We start from the raw sequence: 19,268 nt of genomic DNA, 5'->3' as shown, positions 1-19,268 counted from the left end.
AAATGTCACAAGCGCCGCATTGCCTTGATGCTGCTTCAGATACTGAATTAGCATACAAAGAATTGGGAGACTTTTGTAATTAGAAATCCTACTCGGAATGTTCATTAAGTCGTTCCCTGTGATAGCAGCATGTACCAGTTTTGTCAATGTGGTATCGAATAATGTAGCTGGTATCTTTTGATTTCTATCATGCATTAATGTTTGGTTTCAAATTCACATGTATTCTACTCTTCCCTTCAAAGAGCTCGAGGTAGCAAAATGTTCAGGGGGCTATTGCTGTTCATTTGTGTATGGGTGTTTTGTTTTGTTTTGTTTTGTTTTGTTTTGTTTTGTTTTGTTTTGTTTTGTTTTGTTTTGTTTTGTTTTGTTTTTGCATCTCAACCGCTGCCAACTAGGGTCAGGCAAGAGGAACTGGCCTGAACTACACATTACGGCAAAATCAACCCCTCGTAATTAGTACAGCTGAGAATGTGTGGCGCATCACATTGGTGTTTGTCCCCCCCCCTTATTCTGTGGTCTATTTTACTGGCTTGTGGCACTGGGGGAAATAGGGGAAACAACCTACCAAGAATAGCTGAATCTGTCAATTTCGCTTCCTCTTCCATTCTCCAACCTTTTGCTTTCAGTTCTCCACATTTCCGCAACAGTTTACCACTGAGGGGGAAACCATCGTGAAAATTCATCGGCATCTTAGCACGAACCTTTTCCAAAGATATGTTTATACCTGCCAAGCACATTTTTTTTGCAAGCGATTTCTCCAGATAGAATGCATTTTTTCCCACTATTACATACAATTTTTTCTCTTTTTTTGTAATTTGGTTGGAGAACTTCCCAAAATTCAGACATTTGCAAATTTTGACAGATAGCGTTGTTTTGCTTTCCATGCCGTTCCAGGAAGTGAACAACTTGTGGAATACTATTTTTTTTTAGGGAGCTGCGCCTGGCGCCATCATGATCCAGTTTTAGGTGCAGCACAAATACTTCCCCCCCCCCCGGGCTTTGACCCTTAATAGGAAAGGTGTTATGGCCTCTTTTAGTGGGGCAGGACTCGTATTCCTTTCTTTTAGTTCAACTGTGTTTTTAGTCTTTTATTTGAATTGTGTTTCTAGGTTTTTATTGTTCTGAATTGGGTTTTCTGGCAGGTTGCTTTGAGTTACCTTGTAAGGAAAGCGACTAACCAATGCAGTAGATAACTATAATTATTGTGCAGGCTTGCATTTAAAAGCTGGACCAAGGTGAGTTTCTCCCACATCGCTACAGCTGACCCATACCCCTGTAACATGTAATTTGGGGCTGAGTTTTGAGGCTGATCAATGGGTTTCAACCCAGCTATCATCATCAATCAAAGGGATTGTTAGGTTCTATAGTAAGGCTGGACCAATCAATGGCACTTTGATGGGGTCAGTAGTGTTTTGCTCCCTTCTACCCTACTCTTCCTTTCCTTGTGCTTAGAAGGTACGAGCTTCTTCCAAGAGCTCTGTCAGAGTAAGTACTAGTTACAGGTGGGTAGCCGTGTTGGTCTGCCATAGTCGAAACAAAATAGAAAATTCTTTCCAGTAGCACCTTAGAGACCAACTGAGTTTGTTCTTGGTATGAGCTTTCGTGTGCATCTGTGTATCTGAAGAAGTGTATCTTCAGTGTATCTGAAGAAGTGTGCATGCACACGAAAGCTCATACCAAGAACAAACTCAGTTGGTCTCTAAGGTGCTACTGGAAAGAATTTTCTATTTTGTTTAGAGTAAGTACTGTAAGAGCTCATTCAACATTGGTCTTCAGCTTTAAGTGCACAGATCAGGGAAACAAAAAAATGATGAATAGCATATGGAAGAATAGTCCTCAACAATGAAAAGCCAGACAGGAATAACATATGTACAATCCAACTTCCCACCAGGAATGTATTACTTGTCAGGAAGCCGTTTGCCCTATGAGCGAAACAAAAAATAAGTATCTGAAGAAGTGTGCATGCACACGAAATCTCATACCAAGAACAAACTTAGTTGGTCTCTAAGGTGCTACTGGAAGGAATTTTTTATTTTCTTTTGTTTTGACTATGGCAGACCAACACGGCTACCTACCTGTAACTAAAAAATAAGCCAGTGTTCTTGAACCTTGTGTTTCTAGACGTCGTTGGACTACAACTCCCATCATCCCCTGTCAACTAAACCCAATGGCCAAGGATGTTTTATTGTTTGTTTTTCATTATGGAGGTTCATATTTTAATGGGGGGGGGTATTGTAGTTTAATGTTTTTGGTTTTTATACTTGTAAAATGCTTGGAAGCAGTGTTAGAAATTCAGATATGTAAGCTAGATGCCAAACGGCTCCTTAAACCAAGCTTACAGGCACCAAAATGCAATGTCTAGTTGCCATTTGGGGGCAAGGTAGCTCTAAAGTCTTTTTTTTAAATAAAAATACTTTATTTTATTGTTTCAAATTATAATACATACACATATTTCCGACAAAACATACACAACCTACAGACATTTTTCAACATCTTAAAAACCAAACACTCCATCATACTTTCCTTATCTTCATCACACTCTACCCACCACCTTCCAACACCCCACACCCCACCCTGTGCATGACTTCCAGTCAACTCAGCTATAATTTCTTTCTGTTTCTCCTCTTTCTTTCTTCTAACACACTATTATTCCAATTTCTTGTTTATTTACAGTTCCCCTTTGTTGTCTAACTTATTTAATATCCAATAGTTGTAACGGAACTTGTTCATTATAATAGGAGATTTAACTTTTCAACATAATTTTTCAAGTATCCTCTGAACGCTTTCCAATCTTTGTCTGCCCTTTCTTTTGTGGTCCTTCCAATTTCTTCCATTATTTTAGACATATTGTGATATTCTAGAAGTTTGGTGAGCCATTCTGTTTTTGTTGGGATTGCTCCACTTTTCCAATTTTTTGCTATCAGTAACCTTGCGGCTACTGTTGCATATAAGTATAATGTTTTATCTTCCTTCTTTAAACTGTCTGGTACTATTCCCAGTAGGAAACCTTCTGGTGTTTTTTTAAAAGAGTATTTAAACATTCTTTTCATCTCGTTATATACAGTTTCCCAAAATCGGACTATGTTGGGGCAATTCCACCATATGTGTATCATGGTGCCTTTTCCTGCATTGCATCGCCAGCAGACATCTCCGCAGTTTTTATTTATTTTGGCTATTTTTTCTGGTGTTAAGTACCACCTGTGTTGTATTTTCAAATAATTTTCTTTCAATATATTACATCTAGTAAGCTCTAAAGTCTTGTTCTTCAAGTGATGGACTGTCTCTTGATTGATTATCCGTTAAACCTCTGGCTAGTTCAGATGACAACCTTGAGCTAGGTTAAGAGCTTTGAGGACTTAAAGAAGAAAAGTCACTTAATCCATGGACAGTCCACATGTATATTAGCCTATTCCGACCTCTTTTTCTTAATGGTTATTGCTCCTGCTCAGGCTGCACAGAAAAAGCATTTTGGTTCCTAAAATTCATTCTGATTGTGCAGATAAAAAGTAACATAGAATTCTACAGGATGAGGTATTAATTTGTGAAAACAGCCCAGATCCAAAGATCCCCAGGCATGCACTTTCCAGATGGGGGAGATTTGAGGCACCATCCTGGTACCCAGGCATCTTCACGTGGTCGAAAGCCAGGTGCAAAATGCACTGGGCACCTGGCTAATTTCAAACACTGCTTAGAAACCTGTTTTTGTGCTCAGTGGCATATAAATGAATGACTCATTGTGGACAGGGAAAGAAGCTGAGAGCATGGCCATCCTGCGCTGTGGACAGCAGGGGTCAGTTGCACGATCATGATCCAGTTTTGTAGGTCAAAGTTACTTTTTTGAGGGCAGTTTCTGCTGCCTCTTCTGACCCAACAGAATTGCAATCATATACAGGTGAAATTCAAAAAATTAGAATATTGTGGAAAGGTTCATTTCTTTCAGTAATTCAACTTAAAATGTGAAACTAATATATGAGATAGACTCATGACATGCAAAGCGAGATATGTCAAGCCTTTATTTGTTATTATTATGATGATTATAGTGTACAGCTGATGATAACCCCAAATTAACAATTTCAACTTTGGGGTTTTCATCAGCTGTATGCCATAATCATCACAATTATAACAAAGGCTTGACATATCTCGCTTTGCATGTCATGAGTCTATCTCATATATTAAACTCCAGTAGCTAATGAAAACAATTGCTTACATAAATGGACTTTTCCACGATATTCTAATTTTTTGACTTTCACCTGTATAGCAGGGATGTCCAACAGGTCGATCGCAATCTACTGATCAATCCCCGGGAGGTTTTGGTAGATCGCAGTTGATCGCTGCCTCCTCCCGTCCTCTAGATCGCTATACCAGAGGACGGAGCTCTTGCTGCGAGGCTCACTGTTTCATTAGCGATCTCTTGGTGAGCGACTTTTTTTTTTTTACTTATTCCTCCCCAAAAATGGGGATTTCCTCCCAAAAAAAAAACACAACTTTGACCTGAACCCCCCAAAAAGGGGTAGATCACTGCCAGTATTTAATTGTGTGAGTAGATTGCAGTCTCTTGGAAGTTGGCCATCCCTGATATATAGGTTCTCAAACCACTGCGCCAAATCAGAGCTCCAGTGAAATGTTGCGAGAGCTTTTCTTGGACCCTGCAATTTTAAATGGAGCATGTTTTTCGGAGCAATGAAGCAATGTTTTGTCCAATTAGCCAAGTTCCATATAGTCTGCCCGTCATTGGCTCTTCAGGGTGTCAAGAAGGGCTCCTAATTAATACTAAGGACTGCGCCTGGGCAGTCTTGCATCCAAACCGTAGGCCCTGCCCCTGCACTACAGCCCTTCTGCAAGCAGAAGGCAATAGCAGCAAATGCATCTCTGAACTTGTAACCCAGGTGTGCAAAGGGTTACACAAAAGGAAATGGCCGCATTAACATAACCTCTTTAAATTCCGATCTTTCTTTTCCTTTGCATGACCCACTCAAGGGCACAACGAATGCTTCGTGTTCATCTCTGTGCACATTGTTTAAATATTTAATGAGGTGCGGCCTGCACACAAACTGATGTGTATCAAAATAGTTACTACACAGGCGAGGGGCTACACAAACAAAAGCTAGTCTGTATCTAAAAACAGCATTGCCCTATTTTGCAGCTGGAGATTTTATTCCAAACAGCCACATCTGGTACCAAGGGGCGGTTACTAGAGTGTATAATAGCCTAATCTGTCTGGATTTCGCAGAAGTCTTTGCTAATGCTGCACCTCAACATTAGCAAGCCGCACATGTAAAATACAGTTGCAGCGTTTGACTTGTTGGGTCCTGCTTGTTCCCAGCAGGGAATTAGAAGTAGGCATGTGTCAGGAAACTAAGCTCTGTTTCCGGTTTCCTGCAGGATTACCCAGGAGCCAAAAAAAAAAAAAAAACAGTACTTTTGGTATGTCCAAGGCTTTGTGTACTTATTGGAGTGTACTTTTTCTCAATGAATGGCAGAAGCCCTCTCACGCAATTCTGCAAGCAACTTTTGCAATGACTCATAGGAAGCTGCCTTCAACTGAGTCAGACCATTGTTCCATCTAGCTAGAGATTATCTCCTAAACTGACTGGCAATGGTTCTCTGAGCATTCTGATAGCAGCCTACTTGGAGATGGGCAGTAAACCTGGGAACCTGCAAACCCACACTAAAAAAAACCATTGTGTCAAAAAAAGAAAAGAAAAGAAACCCTCTGCCGGGCATTAGCATCCTAGTGGAAATTTTTAGTGAATCAAAGAAGTCACCTGCTGCACACAATTTCTTTATTATTTGAGCAGTGGCGTAGCGTCCGTTGCCACTGCCCGGGGCTAGGTGGAGGGGATGGGTTGGAGGAAAATGGACAGATTGCACATGCACATTCAACCCAGGAGACTGCAGCCGCAGAGATAAGAAGAGTTGTTCCATTGTCTGGAGAGGTTGCTTCCTGATTTGCATGGAGAAGCCACTTTCAGTGGAGCCCAACGATGGAATCGCCATAAACCCATTCCCCGCCCCCCATAGACAAATTCATAGAGGAGAAGGCTATCAATGGGTGCTGACCATGGTGGATACATTCCACATCCTGTGTATCAGTTACTGAGACTCGCAAGTGGGGAAAGTGCTGTTCCTTTCAAGTCTCGCTTGCAGGCTTCCCTTAAGTATCTGGTTGGCCACTCAAAGAACAGGGTGCTAGACTAGATGCACCTTTGACCTGAGCCTGGGGTGTTCCTCTTACATTTTTGTTGTTATCTTTACTTTAATCATGGCTTGTTCTTTCTTATATTCTGCTTTTCAGGCAAATACTGTCTTCTCAAAGCAGCTCAGATCAATAATTTCCAAAATGACATCTAGACCCTGCCCTCGGGCTTATAAAATACAAAGACATAGTGGGGGTGGGGGTGGGGAGTATACAAAGGAAGCACATAAAAGCAGAGAGATCTGCTTGATAATGCCAAAAACAAATTGGTGAGTTGTAAACAGGCATTTATAGCCAGCTGGGGGCTAGCCGGTCTTTTGCCAGTCTTGCTTGCATAGAAGCACTCCAACTGACCCAACAGCCAGCAGATTGGCTGACTTTAAATGCCTGGAAAGTTTAAGAACATTTGCCTCTCCAGCTGTTGTAGGCTTTCAGCCCCCATGCTTGTTGTGCTGATGGAAGTTGCCTTACAGATGTTGCTGAACTACAACTCCCAGCAAGCATGATCCATGGCCAAGCACGATGGGGGCTGTAGTCCAACATCATCTAGAGGTCTCCCGCAGGTGGTTTAAACCTTGTATTTCCCCATCTAATACCTGTTTTAATGCAGGGATGTGGAATCTATTCCCAATCTACTCCCATCAACCCCAGCCAGCATCATCCAACTGTTAAGAATCATGGGAGTTGGAGTCCAAGACACCTGAAGGACCACAGGTTCTCCATAGCGGCTCTCATAACCAGAGTTAACAATTCCTTCTTGTGTAGAAGCATAATGAGTGGGAAGGGGAAGAAGACTAGGAGAAGGTGTTGTAAGGCAACAGGGCTTAGTGAGCAGGAAGTGTCTGTGGCAGAGAGGAGTCCAGAATCAGGGGCAGAAGCTGAAGCAAGAGAGGAGGGAGGCCAAGAGGTACAGATGAGTGCTGCTGGCGAAGAAGCACAGGTGTCTCACCCTCGTGCTGCAACAAGCTCCACTTCCCCCTTGTCTCCCAGAACCAGAAGAGGCATAAGGAGAAGTTAGCTTCACACGGGCATAGTCTCAGATTGCTTGGGGGAAACCCTGGAGAGGAGAGTGCTTAGGCAGCTGTGGGGAGGCAGAGACCTTCAGTCTCATGGGGGCAACCCAGAGATGGGTTTTATTGTGCTTTTAATTCTGTTGGGAGCCACCCAGAGTGGCTAGGGAAACGCAGCCAGGTGGGTAGGGTATAAATAAATTATTATTATTATCATTATTATTTATTAGCTGTTGTTTTCATCTGGCCTGACATTCCTGTGCAGTGTCCATGCATTGAAGGCTGCGATCTTAAGCCTGCTACTAGGGTGTAAGTCTCCGTTATCTTACTGAATATCTACAGGGCTGTGCCGTAGTTCATGTGATACTATCGCGCAGTCGAAAATGGACAGTGCAACAAAATATGTGCAGTCCAAAACATGGCTCAGGTTGTAATGAAGACGAGTTTAGTTTAATTGCTGTTTCCATCGTCCCTTGGCCCACCACTGCTCCAACCCAAAACCAGCATTCAATGGAATTCGGAAGTGTCATGCTCTAATCACTCTTATGGGTGCAAAATGAAGGTTCCAAATAAAAAATATTGCTGCACCGTTCAGGGGGTTGGGGTGAAAAGATAAGGAAAGGTTTCCAAAATAAACACCCTGCAAAAATTATGCTACATTGTGCAGCTATGAGGTCAGCTTGTAGACTGTGGCTGCATAAGTACTACATCTTTAAAGCACCAACAACGACAAATTCTGGGAGGCAAACTACAGTTCCCAGGATTCAGCAGGCCAATGTGCTTAAAAAGTATAGTGTGTACTCAGTCAATATTGCAGGGTGGAAATGACTGTCCCAGGAGCGACAGATATCGGTTTATGCACCTAGGAATTCAGGATCAAGAAGCAGTGGCTGTTTCCCATTTCTGAAAAATTCAAACTGGACTTGTAAGCCTTTTAACGCACCCCTTAAATGTAGCACACTGGGTTGGCAGAGAGTAGAAGTAAAGAGGACCGTGGCAGTCTTTAATTTAGCAAAGCTAGGAATTAAATTTGGATGAAAGTGGCTGCACCACCAGGTAATGCAATACAATTTGGGTTCAGCAGACTCTCTCTACCTAGTGCACCCTCCAAAATTAATTCCTTGATAGAAAGCTTGCAGGCATTTAAAAACACAACTACACTCCACAATGCTTTGTGCAGGTGGGAGAGAATAGTTATTCACTATAAAAAAATGTATATACAGCTTTTTGTTTATAGGAAAGTACTAAACTAGTTCCCAACACACTAGGACAACACAAAATCCATTAAATTGATGGATGAAAGAGAACAGCGAAAACAACAACAACCATATGAACAAGTGCTTTTGCAGAGAGTAAGACAGCCAAAGCCATGGCAAGGGAGGAAGCTAACAGCTATCAAGCCAGCTGTCTGTAGGAAAATCTATGTGGCAAAAGCTACCTTCTGTTCCTGGCCTAGATATTGTCACCTGTTCTGTTTCTGGAGCTGATCTGGGAAGCGGGTACTGGTTTATCAAGGGCAAGATGGCCAGAACCCACAACACTCTGTTATAAGAACTAGAACTTGAAGAAATTGAATTGCTTGAGCTTGCATTTTCTTCCCTCCCCACAATTTCTTGTTCTTCATCATTTGTGACTTTTCAGATTATGAATCTGAGGCCAGTGGTCATCTTAGTACTGAAATTTATAAGCCACTCTGAGAGCCTCTTTTGCTAAAGTGTGGGGTACGTGCAAACATGTACTTACAAATGTATGTGACAGCTGTAGGGATGTGCATAGAAACTAGGAGAGGATATATTAGCTAGATATTATCCTTCCAGTGTGGTGTAGTGGTTAAGAGCGGTGGACTCGTAATCTGGTGAACCGGGTTCGCGTCTCCGCTCCTCCACATACAGCTGCTGGGTGACCTTAGGCTAGTCACACTTCTCTGAAGTCTCTCAGCCCCACTCACCTCACAGAGTGTTTGTTGTGGGGGAGGAAGGGAAAGGAGAATGGTAGCCGCTTTGAGACTCCTTCGGGTAGTGAAAAGCGGGATATCAAATCCAAACTCTTCTACTCTTCTTCTTCTTCTTCCTTATACACATTTGTGGGTTTAGCAGAGTACACCCCTTTCGCAACAAAATTAGGACACTGGGGGCTGAGTACCGGGTATGTGTCTCAGATGAAATATAATCAATGAACCATTTCCTTGGCAGAGTTGAACAGCCTGGTATACGTTTAGCATGCAATGTAAATAGGCAGAAAGAGAATATTGTTACTCAAAAGCCCAGACTTTAAAAGTGTGAGCTGGGATAAGGCAGACTAGGAGAGACCACTCAGAGGACATATTTTACTACACATTTATTTATATAAATATTTAGAAACTCCACCATCATGTAAAAATGAGGTTGGTGTACAGCTAAATATTTTACTATTTGATATTATACAGATAACCAAAAGAAGTCACTCTCTGATTAGACTCAAAATTGTGCCCACCCCCAACAAGAATATGTAAGTGTTCTTGTGTCCCTGTCCTCACATCAGTGATGGATGGATGGATGAATGTAAAGTATTTACATGTCAATCTTCCCATGGAAGAAAAATATATTTTTGCATTAGATCCATAACAGTGCAATTTAGCTTCCTGTACCTGTACATAGAATGATTGAGAGTGTGGTCGACTTGCACTGCTTCAGCAGGTGATTTAATAACATTTTCCAAGGTGGTATCTTATCTTTTGCTTGTAATATGCTCAAGCTACAAACTTTCTGGGTATACTCCTCGCTTAAAAAAATCATTCTACACCTTTAGAGTCACTTGCTTATGTTGCAGACACTAGCTCTAACAGAATTGCCACTGTCTGTATTTTATTTTATTTTATTTTATTTTATTTTCCTTCCCTCTCTGGCTGCAGTGCTTACAGTACCACATGTATCTAATTACACACACACACACACACACACACACACACACACACACACACACACACCACCTACAGATGAATATTACATTTCATACATCTGATGATGTAGTCCATAAAAGCTAATGCTGTTTTGTTTTTGTTTTTTTTAATGTAGTCGTTTCAAGTGCCAGAAGATTCTTTGCTTCTGTTGCAAAACAGACTACTGCCCTTTTGGAAATCACTGCAAAGCTGGAAAGGGGTTTTAAATAACCAGTGTCAATATGAATTACTAGAGGACTGGTATGCAAATTTGGCAGATAAAAAGGGGGTGACTCTGGAACCAATCCTGGGGTGTATGTAAGGTGTGAACAAACGGGGTGGACTTTCATTTCACCATCTGTGTCCAGAAGAATTATTGGGGTGACTGATATCACAGCTGCCTGTCCGCAGCCCTCCCAAACCCTACCGATAGAGTTGGAATCTCACACTTCCTTTTGCAACCCAAGCTGCAACCACTCCTGTGATTTTTATTTTTAGATTATTATTCCTGCTAACAAAACCTGGTGATTAAGCCAGGAAACTAACAAAGAGTTTTCCTTCCACCTTAACCTTGCCCACAATCCTTTAACAAATTAATTAATCCTAATGAATTAACACTTCATTTATTTAAACGTGCTACAGTTCATGAATTAAATTTTCATGCAGTGATTAAAGGCTGTTAAAATATGCATGATTTCGTTAAAATTTTATAATAAATCAGCGCAATGTGTTACATGACAAGGCAACTATTTCCCAGTCTCCTCTCTCTCTTTCTCTCCCCTCCCCCCCCCGCCCCTTTCTGAATGTGCTCGGATTTGCACAGATAGGCGAAAGGAAGGAGGCGGGGGTGCGTTGGGACTGGAGAGCAGCTCATTCGGTCTGGATTATTATTATTATTATTATTATTATTATTATTATTATTATTATTATTATTATTATTATTATTATTATTATTTGGCAAACCCAAACCTCTCGGATGGCGTTTGCATTTTAACTCCTAATCGATCTCCTCCCTTCCAGCCCTTCCCCCTCCTTCTTTGAATGTGAAGCAGCGTGATTTAGATGCTCCTAAGAGATTAAAAACGAAGAAGAAGTCGTCTCTACCGGGAAAGGAAGGAAAGGTCAGTCCAGAAAGTGAAACTGACCAGTTGAACTAGGATGGTTGAATTTAGAATGCCATGCGCGTTTGCATTTGCAAGGCACGATCATTGGATCTTTGAAATTCAGCATTCTAGAAGGCTGCAGGCAAAAGCCTCATACGTGTCTGCAACATTCAGAGATGGCTCCCACGCCTTAGTGAGTGGGCCGTCAAGGGATCTTTTTCACACAGCCAACAGCAATTGGTCAAGGGCGCAGCAATGGTGAAGAGACATCCAGCGAATCTGCGTGCATGAACTAACTCTTTGTTTAAACTCAAGTTTTGGAGGTTCCTCGCATTACGTGGGAATGGGCTCCATTTAAAAGTTTGCTTCTTGCGGTGGAAGTTCTTTCTGCGCGGTGAGATCCGCAATGCCCCATCCACGCATCCAAGCCATTCTCTCGGCGTTGCAGTGGCCAGGGAATGATTAGACACGCACGCGTGGACCCAGCCCAAGGTGCGAATTGATTTCTACCGAAATAAGACTGAAATAACTGCAGGACTCCCCGTGCGGGAATCAGTAGGACGTGTAGGCCGGTGCTATGCCTGTGCACTGACTCAGAAGTAAATCTCAGCCAGAGAACTAAATCCTCATACCAGTTTAAAGGTAAAGGGACCCCTGACCTAGGACTCTGGGGTTGCGGCGCTCATCTCGCTTTACTGGCTGAGGGAGTCGGGGTACAGCTTCTGGGTCATGTGACCAGCATGACTAAGCTGCTTCTGGCGAACCAGAGCAGCGCAGGGAAACACCGTTTACCTGGCTGGAGCGTACCTATTTATCTACTTGCACTTTGACATACTTTCGAGCTGCTAGGTGGGCAGGAGCAAGCCCTAGGCTCTGTGGTTTAACCCACAGCGCCACCCGCCTCCCGATATACCAGCTTACTTCGGAGTAAACTCCATCCAACAGTCCTGGGCAAGAGGACATGTACAGGAAGGCGTTTTCAGCCTAAAAAGTGCTTGTGTGTGTGTGTGTGTGTGTGTGTGTGTGTTTAGAATCCACTTACTCAGGGAGACGAATAAGCGGCTGATCTTTCGACGCCCCTCCCCAGTCAGTCGCCTTCACCCAGCCAGCCTCGCTGCCGTCCTCTCCTCCCCTAAGGGGACAAGGGGAGGCTGCCTTGGGACCTGCAATCACAATCGAGCTTTTCCATATTTAATATGACAACATTCTACACTTTGGCTGCAAAAGCAATCATTGCAGCTCGCGCGCCACTTAATTAGCAGGGCCTTTGCTGTTGTCAGGGAAAGTCCTCATTAGGACATGGAAAGACTTTTTGCGCACTCAACCACGCGGATTTGTTTTAAGGTCGATTGGCGAATTCCCTCCCCGACGGCAGCACCTCTCGATCCTGAAAAAAGGGAGGCCGGCTCTTTGGTGGCAGCGCTTGCCGTCCTCCAGCACGCTTGAGGACAAGGATGGGGCACATGTGCTTGGACTCCAGCACCCATCATCCCTGGCAACTGCTCGTGCTCTCTAGGGTTTATGGGGATCTAAGTCTAACCACAGCCAGAGGACCACACAATGCAGCGTTTCTCAAACTTGGGTCTCCAGCTGTTGTTGGACTAAAACTCCCATCATCCTTAACTAGCAGGACCAGTGGTCAGGGATGATAGGAATTGTAGTCCAAAAACAGCTGGAGACCCAAGTTTGAGAAACGCTGCATCCCATATCCCAAGACTTGCAGAAGACTGGTTCTCATACGCTCTCTGTATTACTAGGTTCCTTCAATGTCTCAGCACCTGGTGGCTGACACTGAATGTGTGAACTGACTCTACTGAAACAGCCAACTAGCCTAAGCCAGTTGAGAAGGTCCCATTCGCTCTGTTTTTGAACCCTGGTGGTGGCAGATTCACACGTGCAGGTCGCCGCTAGGATGCTGCAGTTCTCAGATGGTGGACTTGCACCTGTGAAGAGTTGTCAGTTGGGGAAGCAAGGAAAATGAAGACAGCGATCTACAAAATCAGTACTTGGCTCAAACCAAAGGACAAAAAAAAGGACGCAATCCAAATTCTAGGATCAGTGAGATTTCCGAGTAGAGGTGTTTAGGGGGAAAAGTGACGCGAAAAACTGCCTTATTTCAAAGTTAGGCATGCTTAGGACTGAGCTGCAACGTTTGCACAACCGAGCTGTGGGTGGCCTACACACGTGTAACGTCGCACTGCTAAATAAGTCTGGCTGTCTTACTCCCTGGTAAAGATGCAAAGAGGCTAAGAGAGTGGCGCAAACCGGATGTATTTGGACGAGGGACTCAAGATCAACTGAAAAGCACGTACCGTTCAAATTCACGGGACTTACCTCGAAGTAAAGATGTATTACCTCGGGGTGAAATATGGGTACAGTATTTTCATACAGTATAAATGCTGAGACGAAATCACTATGGGCTGAAGCCCATGGCGAGACATAGGAGCCAACTCCTAGGGTCCATGGGGTCTTCGTCCCCGTCCCCCCAATAAAATATTTGAGGGCCCCCAAAGTTGATGGGCATTGTCATTCAAATAGTATCCGCGCACCGCGTCATGCGATCGATTATGCGGGGCGGGGCTTACTTGGGTCCCCCCTCCAATATTTTATTCAACTTGGCACCCCTGCCTCTGTGATTATCAGACAGACTCTATAGCAGTCCATAATACTAGGAAGGAAGGTGGGGTTTCCTTCCTTTTGGAATCGAGGCCTTTCATGGGGCCTTCCAACAGGAAATCGAACTATCTTGGGTTCCACATAGCAAGGGCTTTTATTTTTTTACTCCGAAAAAAGCGAGACAACACGAGGCTGATTTAAGATCTTTTTTTTCCAGTTTGTTTGTTTTAAAGGGAATCTTCCTACTTTTTCAAGTGTGTGCAAGAGAAAGAAAGTGCTGGCGCTACGACTGTTAAACCAAATGCACTTGTCTCCCTCTGGTTTATTGAGTGGAAGAAGAAGAAGAAGAAGAAGAAGAAGAAGAAGAAGAAGAAGAAGAAGAAGAAGAAGAAGAAGAAGAAGAAGAAGAAGAAGAAAGATCAGGAGTACAGCTCAGTCGCGTGTCTCCAGTGGACTTTAGGTCCTCCAAGCTGGAGTGCTTATAGCCATCAGTATTCATGAGCATGGAAGAAAGCGCCCATTAGGAATAAGAGCGAGTATTAAAATATATTAGGAGGCCCGTGGGAGAGGCGGTCTGCAGGTCAGCCAAGTTCCTGGAGGGGGAGAAAGCGCTTTGTGCGTAAGTTGTGCAGAAAGGGGTCTCTGGACCAGACGACAGCAACGACCCAACATCCATCCAGCCTCTCAGTCCCTTTCCAGCAGAGAAAGGCAGAGCAGCTGGTTTCTGGAAATGCGGGGACAGGTCCTGTTTCTTCCTCCCCACCTTAACCCCCTTTGGAAACAAACGGCTGGCCTGATCTCAGTGGGGAAAGATCAGATGCTCAGAAACGCAGCCAGCGAATCCTGATCGTGGTTGGGCTCGCTTATACACAAGCCACTGCTGCTTACCTACCCAGCCAAGAAACAGGTGAGCGCCGCAAGAAACAGCGGGGGAAACAGGGGTGATGATGGGCCTCGGGGCGCGTTCTCAGGACCGCGTGTCACGGATTAGCCAACCTTTACTGTAACCACGCGCAACTGGCAATCAGAACCTCTTCCGAGAGGAAAACTTTGGGCTCCTCCACATTGCAAGGCTATATTCGTGTCTACAGAGCAGCATGCCCCACTGAATTCAGTAGGACTTACTCTCAGGTCACGTGTTCGAATCTGTGCAGCCCAAGCCTGGCTGATAGATGAAGAAGGCATTCTAAGTTGCGTGTAGGAACTAAGTGTCTTGTCTCTTTTCCCTTGTGTTGTATTTTTGTTTGTTTGTTTGTTACAATGTAAACCTGCGAGTAGGGAGTGTCTTGTTTTGATCTCGTGTAAGCGGCTCTGGGAGACTTTTCGGCTGCACAGAGGGGTAGAAATGCTCAAAATAAAATAAAATAAAATAAAATAAAATAAAATAAAATAAGGGGGGATATATACCTCTATGGCCTCGCACCTCCAAGGCGGGATCTTTGCCACCCTCTTCTCCTAACCTGGAGATTATTTCTGTGTTATCTGACAAGAAACACAGATACAAATAAGCCGTCTTCATATAATTTGTAGCGTACGCCCACCGTCTTTGAGTTCCATTCCCCCCCCCCATCTCATCTGACATCAGCTAGGAAAGGGGGGGGGCAAGGTCCCTGGCGAAGAATTCTGTGTAAGTGGGAAGGCTGTCTAAAGTTACACCGAGGCAAATTGATCGAAGGGAACCACTATGTTGTTGTTATAGCTGTCCCTTATAGGCAAGTGGTTTGGGGAGAGGCGATGACGGGACGGGACGGGGAGCTGTCCAGCACTGAGAATTCCTGAAAAGCCTCAAGATAGTCTTTGGCCTTCAGTTTGCAGTATGCTGGGTGAGGGGAAGAAGAAGAAGAAGAAGAAGAAGAAGAAGAAGAAGAAGAAGAAGAAGAAGAAGAAGAAGAAGAAGAAGAAGAAGAAGAAGAAGAAGAAGAAACATTTGTACAGCGCTTACTAAAAAGTTTCACATACATTATGTAGTAGTAGGTCTTTCCTTGGAAAACCCAATGGCAATGTTTAGGGTTGAACGTAGGGTTCAGAAGACAGAGATATCCTATGATCCAAACCAAGACAAAACTAAAAACTTCATCTATACCGAGGGAAAGAATACAAATTTAATGAATGAACCTAAGGACATGCTTCTTATCTTGCAAATACTCCCCCAGAGCCAGCTTCCGCTTTGTGTCTACACACACACACACACACACACACAAACTTAGCAGGTTTTCCAAAGCTTTCTCTGTTCTTTTTTGTAATCTCTGTGCCACGACTAAATTCTCTGAATCCTCTGAACACGGGCTCCCCTCCCCTCTTTTTTTTTTTTAAAGAACATTAAAGGCTTTACATCCAACGTTTCCCAACTGCATTTCCCAACTCAGGATCAAGAGACATGTCCCAGAAGTGATTCAGATCCACAAGGTCTACTGGAAAAGCTTTTGATCTGAGGGGAAGACAGTCTAAGGCGGCCATCCTCTGCATACTTAACTGGGAGCAAGTCCCACAACTGAACTGAATGGGGGTTGCTCCTGCCTAGATATGCACAGGTTGGCACTGTAAGTGTGTGGGGGTTCTTTTGAAAAGAGTACGTGCCCAGGAAGGCAGTAGTTGTGTGTCTAAAGCACTTCCACCACAGTTAATACATCATGTCTGTCTTCCCCTTTAACACTTCTGACTTCACCCTTAAGACACTTGGTCTTCACCCTTAACATCCCGCAAGGCGAACAATTTGACTGAGCCATTCTGCCACGGTGGTGTGCCCAGCAAGCTCTCTGGCTTTCCAGATCTCTCCAAGGACCCTCGCCAAGCGGTCAGGAACGTTACTCGTGAATGGATCCCTTACAACTCAGCCTGTTCCAAACTATCGACTGAAGCATAATTTGTGCACGAGGCATCTCGAGCCAGTACCAAGCAGACGTCTCTAATAAGAGAACAATAATTAGCCATCATATTGGAGAATCAGCAAGATAAATAATGCCAGCCCTCCATGCACAGCAGATCAGAATGTTTGAGTTCCCAGGACATATTTCACCGAGATAAATTTGAATCCAGGAACCCCACGGGACACATTCAAGGATGGAGACAGAAATTAATGAGCGCTATAGCCTCTCTGGCTGCGGGTGAAAACAGGGGGAAGGCGCATGATGGAAAATGTGGGTTTTCGCGGCGGGCGGGTGTGTGTGTGTACACAAATCTCGGCGCCAGGAACATGCGGCTCGCCCATTGCTCGAGGAGGAGGACTCGAGGCGGTGGACTCAGATTCCTTGCTGAAGACCCGCCGCCGACGCCTCCTTCTCAAATTATTTTACATATCTATCTTGTGTTATTACTCAGAGGAAAGGCTGATTTTACAGCCTGCGGTGGAATTCTGCTGAGATGAAGTGGGGGGTGGGGGTGTCACAGCTTGTACAGAGTCCGTTCTTTCTTGGGGTGCTTGTGGTGTAGTGGGGGCGGAGGCCCCGTTCAAATGTCTGAGCAAGCCACCAAGAAGAACAATTCGTATCAGCCTGCCTTCCTGTCATTCCGGAAAGTCGTCGCCACTGTTTTAAGTCCTTTGCTTAGAATATAGCTCGGGAGACTAAGCGATGGCGACAGGTTCAGATCCACCCTCTCAGCCTCAGTTTTTCTTCCACGGGAATGGGGACAATATAGGGGCTGGCCTCGCAGGTACGTTGTAAGGTTGCATGAAGCAAAAATGGCCTTCAATCTATATGCCCTAGGGGCAGTACTCTGCATGAATAAATCACGTGGCAACAGTAGTGGAAGCGAAACCGGCAATTGGGGTGGCTGAGTTGACAACAAGAGAAATCCTAAACACACGTACACACCCCATTCATTCCAGTTAAATTTGCTTCCAAGTAAGCGTGCTCCTGCTAGATTCCGAGGAACAGACCCTCTCTCCCTCTGTCCAGTCCTGTTCTCCATTAACACCTTCCTTCCTCCCTTCCTCCCTTCCTCCCTTCCTTCCTTCCTTCCTTCCTTCCTTCTTTCCTTAACGTTCCCTGGAGTAAGCAAACTCCCTTTGTAAACGTGCAGGAGAGCGCAGTCTTTTTCGAATCTGTCTGGACGCTCTGCACCCAGGTGATGCCACGTGGGTCTGAATGCACATGGAGATCAATGAGGTTGAGGTCCTTCAGACACACACACAAGCGAGGGTGTGTGTGTGTGTGTGAAACCTTCTAGGAGAATCGTTCCAAACAGGAATCCATTGATTTCCTAAAGCAGCCTGCATTTGGGCTGAGTGACTCGGTGACTAGCAAATGACATTATTACACATGAGGAGTCTCATGCCCTCCCGAAAGATGTCGCCGCCCGAAGCACAAAGAGACAAATAACATCTACAGAAATGCTGCGGAGTCTCCTTTTTTAAAAGAACCCCTTTAAAGAAATAAGCAGCAGCAGCAAAAAAATACTAATTCCCAATGCGCAACGACAACCCAGCTAAACATAGACTCCTGAACTCCAGCTGATTTAGCTAACCCGATCCCGTCGGCTTGTTGATGTGGGAGTAGGGAAACCCTACCGACTTCTTTGTGAAGTGTGGGTTGTATACATTCCTACATGAAGTCCCCTCCCTGACCCCATCGGAGAATGAGGGATCTCCGTCTTACAGTCCTAGCCCAGCTAAACACGTTCGCCGGGAAGCAGACCCCACTAATTTCAACGGAACTTACTTCCAGAATTACTTGTTTTAGGAAGGGAGGTGGTGGGGACGACGACGGGACAATCGTTTTGTGGAAGGCGATGGAGCCAGTTCGGCTTACCCTTCAAGCGCTTCTTTCCGGGAGGGGAGTTGTGGATCGGCTAGGCAGGACGGGCCCAGCGAAATAGGACCACCAGGACGACTCGCCTCCAGCAAAAGAGAACTTAAAGAACCACAACCATGCTTTGACCACATTCACACAACCTATTGCTACAACGACACACAGTTAATGGCTGGTTTGGCCAACAGCGACCAGGAAACTGACAAATCGCAAACCGAAAACAAAAAAAAAACCGCAGTTCTGCGAGAAGCCCGCCGCTGCTTTTAAACCAGGAGAGCGAGAAAAGGTATCCAAACGCGCTAACCCTGTTCTCAGCCGCTGCTTTGCTTCTCTTCTGGCGTTAGTAAAATACATGCTTCGTCCTAATGGATTCTATGGGCGCGCGGGCGCGCGCACATACACACACAACCGGGGGCGCGCGGCGCCTAGGCCCCCCTCCACACATCAGCACATCTGTCCGTGTGCCAGCGGCACACGTGTCGGAGCTCCAGGTGTAACAGCAGCTGCCTTGGCCTTTGTCACCCGAGCGGCAGACTCCGGCTCTCTGGTTAGACGTGAGCAGGAAGATGCGACTGCGGGGGCGGGGGGAAGAGGAAGAGGAGAGAGGGAGGGAGGGAGGGAGGGAGGGAGGGAGCGTGCAGAGGAAGGAGGAGGAGGAGAGAGAGAGAGAGAGAGCGG

The sequence above is a fragment of the Lacerta agilis genome, chromosome 4 (genome assembly GCF_009819535.1).
Source record: "Lacerta agilis isolate rLacAgi1 chromosome 4, rLacAgi1.pri, whole genome shotgun sequence".
NCBI lineage: Eukaryota > Metazoa > Chordata > Lepidosauria > Squamata > Lacertidae > Lacerta > Lacerta agilis.
Note: the sequence above shows the minus strand (reverse complement) of the source record.